Here is a 7,301-nt window from a genome sequence, read left to right as displayed (position 1 = left end):
AAAAAAAAAAAAAAAAAAAAAAAAAAAAAAAAAAAAAGAGAGAGAGAGAGAGAGAGAGAAATGGCTGGACTATGGTTCTCTAGGACACAGAAATATAAGAAGCTGCATGTGGCAGAATATCCAAATTTCTTTGTGAAAAAGTCTGGCTGATAAGAAAAATAAAATAAAATAAAAGGTAAATCCATAGAGCTGAGTCTGTGCTCTAGGACACTAGGCATGACTAAAGGAGGGAAACCGTCAAGTCGTGAGGACACTGGGCTCACGTTAGTCAGCTAGTACAGAGCTATAGTCATACAGGATAAGTGTAGTGATTAGGAAAGGCCTCCATGGTGGACAGAGGATACTCAGTTAATCCGTATCCTCCTTACCAGAAGTGACCTCTCCACAGAGAAGCGAGGTCATGCAGACAATCTGACTAGAAGAAAACTATAGGCTTCAATCTTTGCAGACAGTCTCTCCCAGAGGTCTTGTAAAAGGCAATGTTACTAGTATCTACTTCCTTGCCCCATGTGGTGGTTAATCTCCATTGTCAGTTTGGCTGGAGGAAGGTGCTTAGTAGGCACTTGTGGGGAATGTCTGTGAGGTCATTTAACTGAAGAGGGAAGGCCCACCCTGAAAGGTCCAGACCATAGGCAGGATGCCTTGGGCAGAATGAAAGATGGGAGAAGAGTACCTGTGGTACCCCTCTCTGCTTCCTGAGTATGGATTCAAGTCATTAGGGGCACCATGCCCCTGCAGCAGTGCCTTCCTCTCCATGATGGCCTGACTGTAGTCTCTCTAACTTCAAGCCAAAATAAGTACTTCTTTAAAATACTTTCTGGGCGGGCGGTGTTGGTGCATGCCTTTAATCCCAGCACTTGGGAGGCAGAGGCAGGCGGATTTCTGAGTTCGAGGCCAGCCTGGTCTACAGAGTGAGTTCCAGGATAGCTAGGGCTACACAGAGAAACCCTGTCTCGAAAAACCAAAAAAAAAAAAAAATTTGTATATATATATATATATATATGTATATACATATATATATATATAAAGATATAAATCTAAAAATTTTTTACTTCTTTTTTTAAAAGTTCACTTTACATACGGATCAAAACCCAACCATCTCCTCTCAATATCCACCATAGCCTCTCCTCCCTTGACCTTCCCCTTTTCCTCTGAGAAATGGGGGAGGCCCCCAACCCCCTACCAACCTACTCTGACACATCAAGTCACTGCAGGACTGGCCACATCCTCTCCCACTGAGGCCAGTCAAGGCAGCCTAGTAAAGCGGAACAGGATTCACAAGCAGGAAACCGCGTCAGGGACAGCTCCCCTTCCAACTGTTTGGGACCCACATGAAGACCAAGCTGCACATCTGCTACATATGTGCAGGGGACCTGGGGACCAAAGAGCACATGCATGCTCTTTGGTTTGTGGTTCAGTCTCTGGCTTCCCGCCCCCACTCCCAAGGGTCCAGGTTAATTGACTGTTGGTCTTCTTGTAGAGTTCCTATCCTCTTCTGGGACCCCAATCCTTCCCCCAGCTCTTTCACAAGATTCCTTAAGCTCCATTTAATGTTGGCTGTGGTTCTCTGCATCATCAGCTGCTTGGTGGAGCCTCTCAGAGGACACTTATGCTAGGCTCCTGTCCACGAGCAGAACAGAGTATCATTAATAATGTCAGGAATTAGTGCTTGCCCATGGGATGAGTCTCAAGTTAGGCTCGTCATTGGTTGGCCATTCCCTCAGTGTCTGCTCCGTCCCCCGTCCCTGCACTTCTTGAAGGCAGGACAGATTTTGGGCCAAGGGTTCTGTGGGTAGGTTGGTGTTCTTATTCCTCCACAGGAAGTCCTGCCTGGCTACAGGAGATGGCTCCCTGTCCCCAACTAGTAGGAGCCTCAGCTAGAGTCACCCTCATAGACTCCCTGGAGTGTCTCCCATCCTAGGTCTCTGGTACATCCTAGAGATGCTCCCCTCCCCGCTCTGTGCCCATACATCAAGTTTAAAGTAGACGACTTTCTAGTGGTCTGTGTACACTTGCAGAATGAGGTGGTGAGTATTTTCCTTTCATGGTCAGTTTTTCCCTTAAACCTCCCTGCAGTGTGATCGTGGAGTCAGTACTGTTACGTGCAACCATATTGCTACACGGGCCGGTCCTTCTCACCAATTTGTTACAGGAAGATGCCATATTTTAATCATCATCATACGTTTACCTTGTCAACCAGATTGCATTTCCTAATGCACTTAAAGTGAACAGTATGGATACTGTTTGGTAGTACTAGATATAATATGATTAAAAGTAATTTTTATTTCTGGTTTCTGTGTACATGTTTATTTAATATTGTATACTGATGGCTGAAGATAAAGTGTCCTGTCACACAGCATATGTCCTATTTAAGAGTTCATGGACAATTATAGTCAGTTCTGCAATCCACTTGTAGGCTGTTTATCACATTAACAGTTTGCATCAAAGCCAAATGGCTTCCTGCGGCAGAAGAACAATTTAAGATAGTAACTAAGTGCGTCAGAGTAAGGTCTTCTCTGTGTGCTATCAGTTCATATCAGTTTCCCCAAGAGTAAACAGTTGCCTGGTGGGACAGGAAGTAAGCAGTTGCTGTTTAAATTTTAATCACTTTTTATCCATATCATTCAAAGTTTCCTAAATCATCTTTATTTAAAACACTTGCTCCAACAGCATGGATATGGCTATTTTATATTGATTGTGTTTATACTTAATATTTCTGGAGAATAGCTTATTTTAAAAAGTTAAAGTGCTTGTTAGTTGTAAATCACTGTTGGTGGTCTTATATGTCCAATACATATGATTTTGTAATTTCTCTAAGCCAACCATACATGCATTAAGCCCCTGTTGGACCTGAACTCCTAACTTTTATGAGCTTCCCCTGCCCCAGGGTGACCTGGGTACTTCTGCATCAGTGCAGTGGTGGAGAGATAGCGCTATGATCTTATCGTCAGAGCATCAGGTAATCTGAACCTTCATATCAGAAAAGGAGTGGGGCCCTGAGCCCCAGGACAAGGGACAATCTGGGAAATGGGCTCGGCTGGATGAGTAGATTGTAACTCTCTTGAATGCCAATTTACAGGACAAATCTCAATTTACAGAAAAAGTTCTCTCTGAGATGTTTTCTTTGTATCACTACTGTTTGTTGTCTAATTCTTCTTAATCTCTACATTTTGCTATTTTCACACCTTTTATTATGTTTATTATCTTGCCTAATCTTAACTGGTCTTCACTATTAAATGCTTTCCTGACAGTACTCCTGGGACGCCATTTGCCACACATCAAAATTCTTACATGTGCCGACTTTGTCATTCAGGTCTAAGTGTTCTAGAAGTCTTGTTGGTATTTCATTTTTGACCTATATATGATTTATAATTTTTATTTTTCCATTTATAAAAGGTTAATACATAAAAGTAATTTTTAGGGGATATTTCTAACTGTTGTATTTGCATGTCAAGGAGCTTACTGAACTCCCTGGATTCTCTGCTCTGCAGGTTTCAAAGCCTCTACTGTGGGATAAAATGTATCAACATCCTACACACTATATCTGGAGAGAATACACATTCTCTAAGGGTACATTGTTCTATATGTATTCTACACCATGCCCTCCACCCTTGCGGATGATCTTCTCCTGCCTCTACCTGTGGCTTGTTTTACCTGTCAGTGGCTCTGAGGATGTAAACTCAGGCCAGTTCTCATGTCCTTTCCTGGAGTCACAAGGCAGGCTGGCCGCCCTCCATACTGGAAAGTGCAAAACAGCTGTCCTTTTCCTTGGGTGCTGTTCAGCTTTATTTATTTGTTTTATGTTATCTCTTGGGCTTCAAGGTTTCTGCTTTAGTTTCACAAAGTTGCTTTTAGACACGGGACCCAAAAGCTTCTGCACTTCACAGGCTTCACCTGCACTGAAGGATCACTAATTCTTTTAAATTAAAAAAACATTGTATCTCTTCTTCTAGAATCTCATGCTCTGGTACAGTGCCTTCTGATTACACCCATGCCCACCCCCTCCAAGTCTACTCAGTAATGAATAATCTTTCCACCTGGATACTGGGGCCCAGCAACTGGACATTGTAACCCCCTAGCACTGGCACAATGTCAGAGACATAGGCTGGTGCAGGGCCAGGATTAAAGTAAGGAAGGTGCTGGCTTTGCAATGCACAGGTGTACACCATGTCACAGAGGAGCCCGAGTGGGAGCCCCCAGGCACAAGGAGAGAAGCAGAGAGGGACAAGACACTGGCTGGAAGACAGACCTTATTTTCAGGGGTTGGCAGGGTCAGTACTGGGGAAGGAACAAGTAAGATCAGAATGAAATGGCTGGTGGATTCATGTGCCTGGAGCTTATTGTTAGTTCTTTCCTCTGTCTTAGAGAACGGAAATTAATTTTAATCATTCAATTTTTTTTCTGGCATTTGAATATATATAAGAGTAAATATCATTTGATATGAAAATCACATCTTTGTAAGTAGAATCTAAAATCATGCTTTCCTTTTGTCTACTTCAGATAAAATCTTCAAGATAAGGCCTTGGGAGCTATCAGAACTGGTGCAGGCACCTTGCAGGACAGACGAGAGACTGTAGATGTGACTTCAGACCTTCCTCTAAAGGGTGAGTCAAGGGCGCCGGAGGAAGAGCTGGGTCCCAGGGACAGCTGACAGCACCAGTAGCTGTGGTTTCCTATTTTGTCACACTACTCAAAGGGGGTATTTTATGTACTTAAAAAAGAGGTCATTCCAATCTTAGATGAACTTCACTCACTTAAAGTTCTATTTCCATTTAGACCTGTAAGTTCAGGAACTTCCCCATGTTTGAGGATTTCTAGAGAATCAAAGGAAATTTAAAACTTAACAGATCCTATGAACATAAACATACCAGTTTTATAATATTGTCTCAATCAGAAAATAACACAAAGGCTACTGCTTGGCAGTAAACTAAAAGGAAAATAAATCAATTTACATATTGTGTTATGATTTGCATATAGAATGAAAAAACCTTTCACATATTTGATAAACAAAAACAACAACAGCAAAACTGCTGGTTTCATTTTGATTTTCCACTTACACTTGAAATCGTTGGGGTATTGCTAGACACTGATGTCTGCCTCCTTGTCACAGCCTGCCTGTTACTGCCCTTAGGAGGAATAAAATGGAACACACTTACTTAGACTGCAGGAAGCCTTATCTCGAGGTTCTAGGTTCCATTTTCAACCAAAGAGTGTATTAGAAGCTGTGGTGGTTTGAAGGAGAATAGCCCCCGTAGGTTCATGAACATTTAATTCCCACTTGGTGGACCGTTTAGGAAGGACTAGGAAATAAGTCCTTGTTGAAAGAGGTGTGTCACTGGGTAGTCTTTGAAGTTTCAAAAGCCTACACGAGGTCCAGCCTCTCTCTGTCTGCCTCCTGCTTGTGGAAGAGATGTGAGCTCTCAGTTACTGCTCTAGCACCACACCTGCCTATCTGCTGCCACACTCCCTGCCATGATGGTCATGGACTCACCCTGTGAAACCATAAGCAAACCCCCAATTAAATGCTTTATTTTATAAGTTGCCTTGGCCATGGTGTCTCTTCACAGCAACAGAACAGTAATGAAGGCAGAGGTTGAATGACTTACTTACGATATTGGCTAGTTTGCTATCATGTACATCCTGGACTTATAACTATAAACTTATTGGCAAATCTCTTCTAGTAGGTGTTTTTCAAACATTTAGTCTACTTCTAAATATCAGGGCATTTGGATCAAAACCACAAAGTAACCTTCTGGATAAAAATATATATTCTATGTCCATATATTTAGATCAATCATACATTGTGGGGCAAAAACCATGCCAGGAAGTTTGGTAAAGTAGAGCAGGTCGAGACCTGGAGACTCGGTGGGCACACACACACACACATACACACACACACACACACACATACACATACACACACACATACACACACATACACACACACACACACACATACACACACACACACATACACACACACACACACACACACACACACACACACCCCTGAGGTTTAGGTGACCTCCAGCTCCCTGCCAGACTCCTGACTTGGATATGTGCCATGCTTCTCACATAAAAGAGACATGACCTCAGGTCAAGTCGGCTCAAGACAGAGCTCTCCATGCTAATGAGGTACCTAGAGGCCCAGAGGGCATAGCCAACAAGCTTGCCTTCCCAGACATTCCTCCTTGTAAAAGGTATTTCATCTCAGGCCCACCCTGAGAAAGGGTATGGTTTTATGCATTGGCTTTCCACCACAGCAATAAATGACACAGAACCATTGACTGCCTCTTTTCATTGAGATCCGCTGTGGGGAGCCACAGAGAAGGCCTTCACCTAGAGAGCCGAAGTCTAGTCTCCCCTGGAAGGCCTCTCTGCACTCAGCCACAACTGCCACCAACCCTGTCACCTACAAGCCAACCACTCTCCCTGTGGGACTAGCTGGAGTCTCCCTATCCCTCCCCAGGCTAGACCCAGCCCTCGGGCCCCGACTTTGTTCTCAGCTCTTCCATGACTCCCAACAGCATCTGGATGTCCAAGGATCTGAGAACCCCACAGTCCTGGCCTCGTTGCATGCCCAGGTTCCCCCAAGCCAGCTCTGTCCTTCCCACAGGTCAGACTGTGTTTCTCCACCCCCCCCTCTCCCCCAGAAGTGTCTAGGTATTTCCCTATGGCCTAGCATCTGCCCCCAGGAGGGTAAGTTCAGTCCAACTCCTCTAGTCCCACCTCCCCAAGTAGCCATGCCCAGGGGCAGAGCAGACAAGGACCCACAACCCTACAATACATCATCTATTTAATGGATGCCAGACTTCAAACGTACATACACACATGCACTTAAAGTATTTCACCTTACTGAATCTATACACAGGTCTTGGCTATCTCCATTTTACAAATAAACTGAAACCTGAATGACCGCTGGAAAGCGGGACAGAGAAACCAGGCCCCCAGGCTCCTTGGCACCTTTCTGCTTTCCTGATTCCTCCTACTGAGGACTGCATAGGAGACAGAAATGTGTCTTCATACTCCTTTACAGGCCTCTCCGGTCTCCAGTTCTTCCAGGGACCACTGGGAGTCCTGGAGGGACAGCATACTGTCTTTACCTACTCTGATAAGATGCTGCACACCTTTCCAAGTCCTCTGCCGGGCTCTGGCAGAGGATAGAAGGTGGTGCCAGGACCTGCATGGTTTGGAGCTCCCCTTGCCCTCCACCATCCTTGCGTCATCCTGCTTCCCTGTCGCGACCACCCTCGACCAGCAAGAATGACGCAACACACTCTCGGGCTCTTCTCCAGCAGTTT

The 7,301-nt window shown here is 44.4% G+C and overlaps 1 protein-coding gene across 5 annotated transcripts in view; it reads left to right on the top strand.

Moving 5' to 3' along the window:
* Positions 1-7,301, top strand: part of Tmem232 (transmembrane protein 232) — a 278,672-nt gene that overhangs the window by 12,542 nt on the left and 258,829 nt on the right. For all 5 annotated transcript variants that reach the window (XM_031368600.1, XM_031368597.1, XM_031368596.1 and 2 more), the window contains exon 2: positions 4,501-4,604. The gene's annotated coding sequence lies outside the window, so the exon portion shown is untranslated. The remainder of the gene's footprint in view (positions 1-4,500; positions 4,605-7,301) is intronic.

Source organism: Mastomys coucha, unplaced genomic scaffold (genome assembly GCF_008632895.1).
Source record: "Mastomys coucha isolate ucsf_1 unplaced genomic scaffold, UCSF_Mcou_1 pScaffold14, whole genome shotgun sequence".
NCBI classification, from domain to species: domain Eukaryota; kingdom Metazoa; phylum Chordata; class Mammalia; order Rodentia; family Muridae; genus Mastomys; species Mastomys coucha.
The sequence above is the reverse complement of the archived record's forward strand: the minus strand, read 5'-3'. Positions and strand labels throughout refer to the sequence as shown.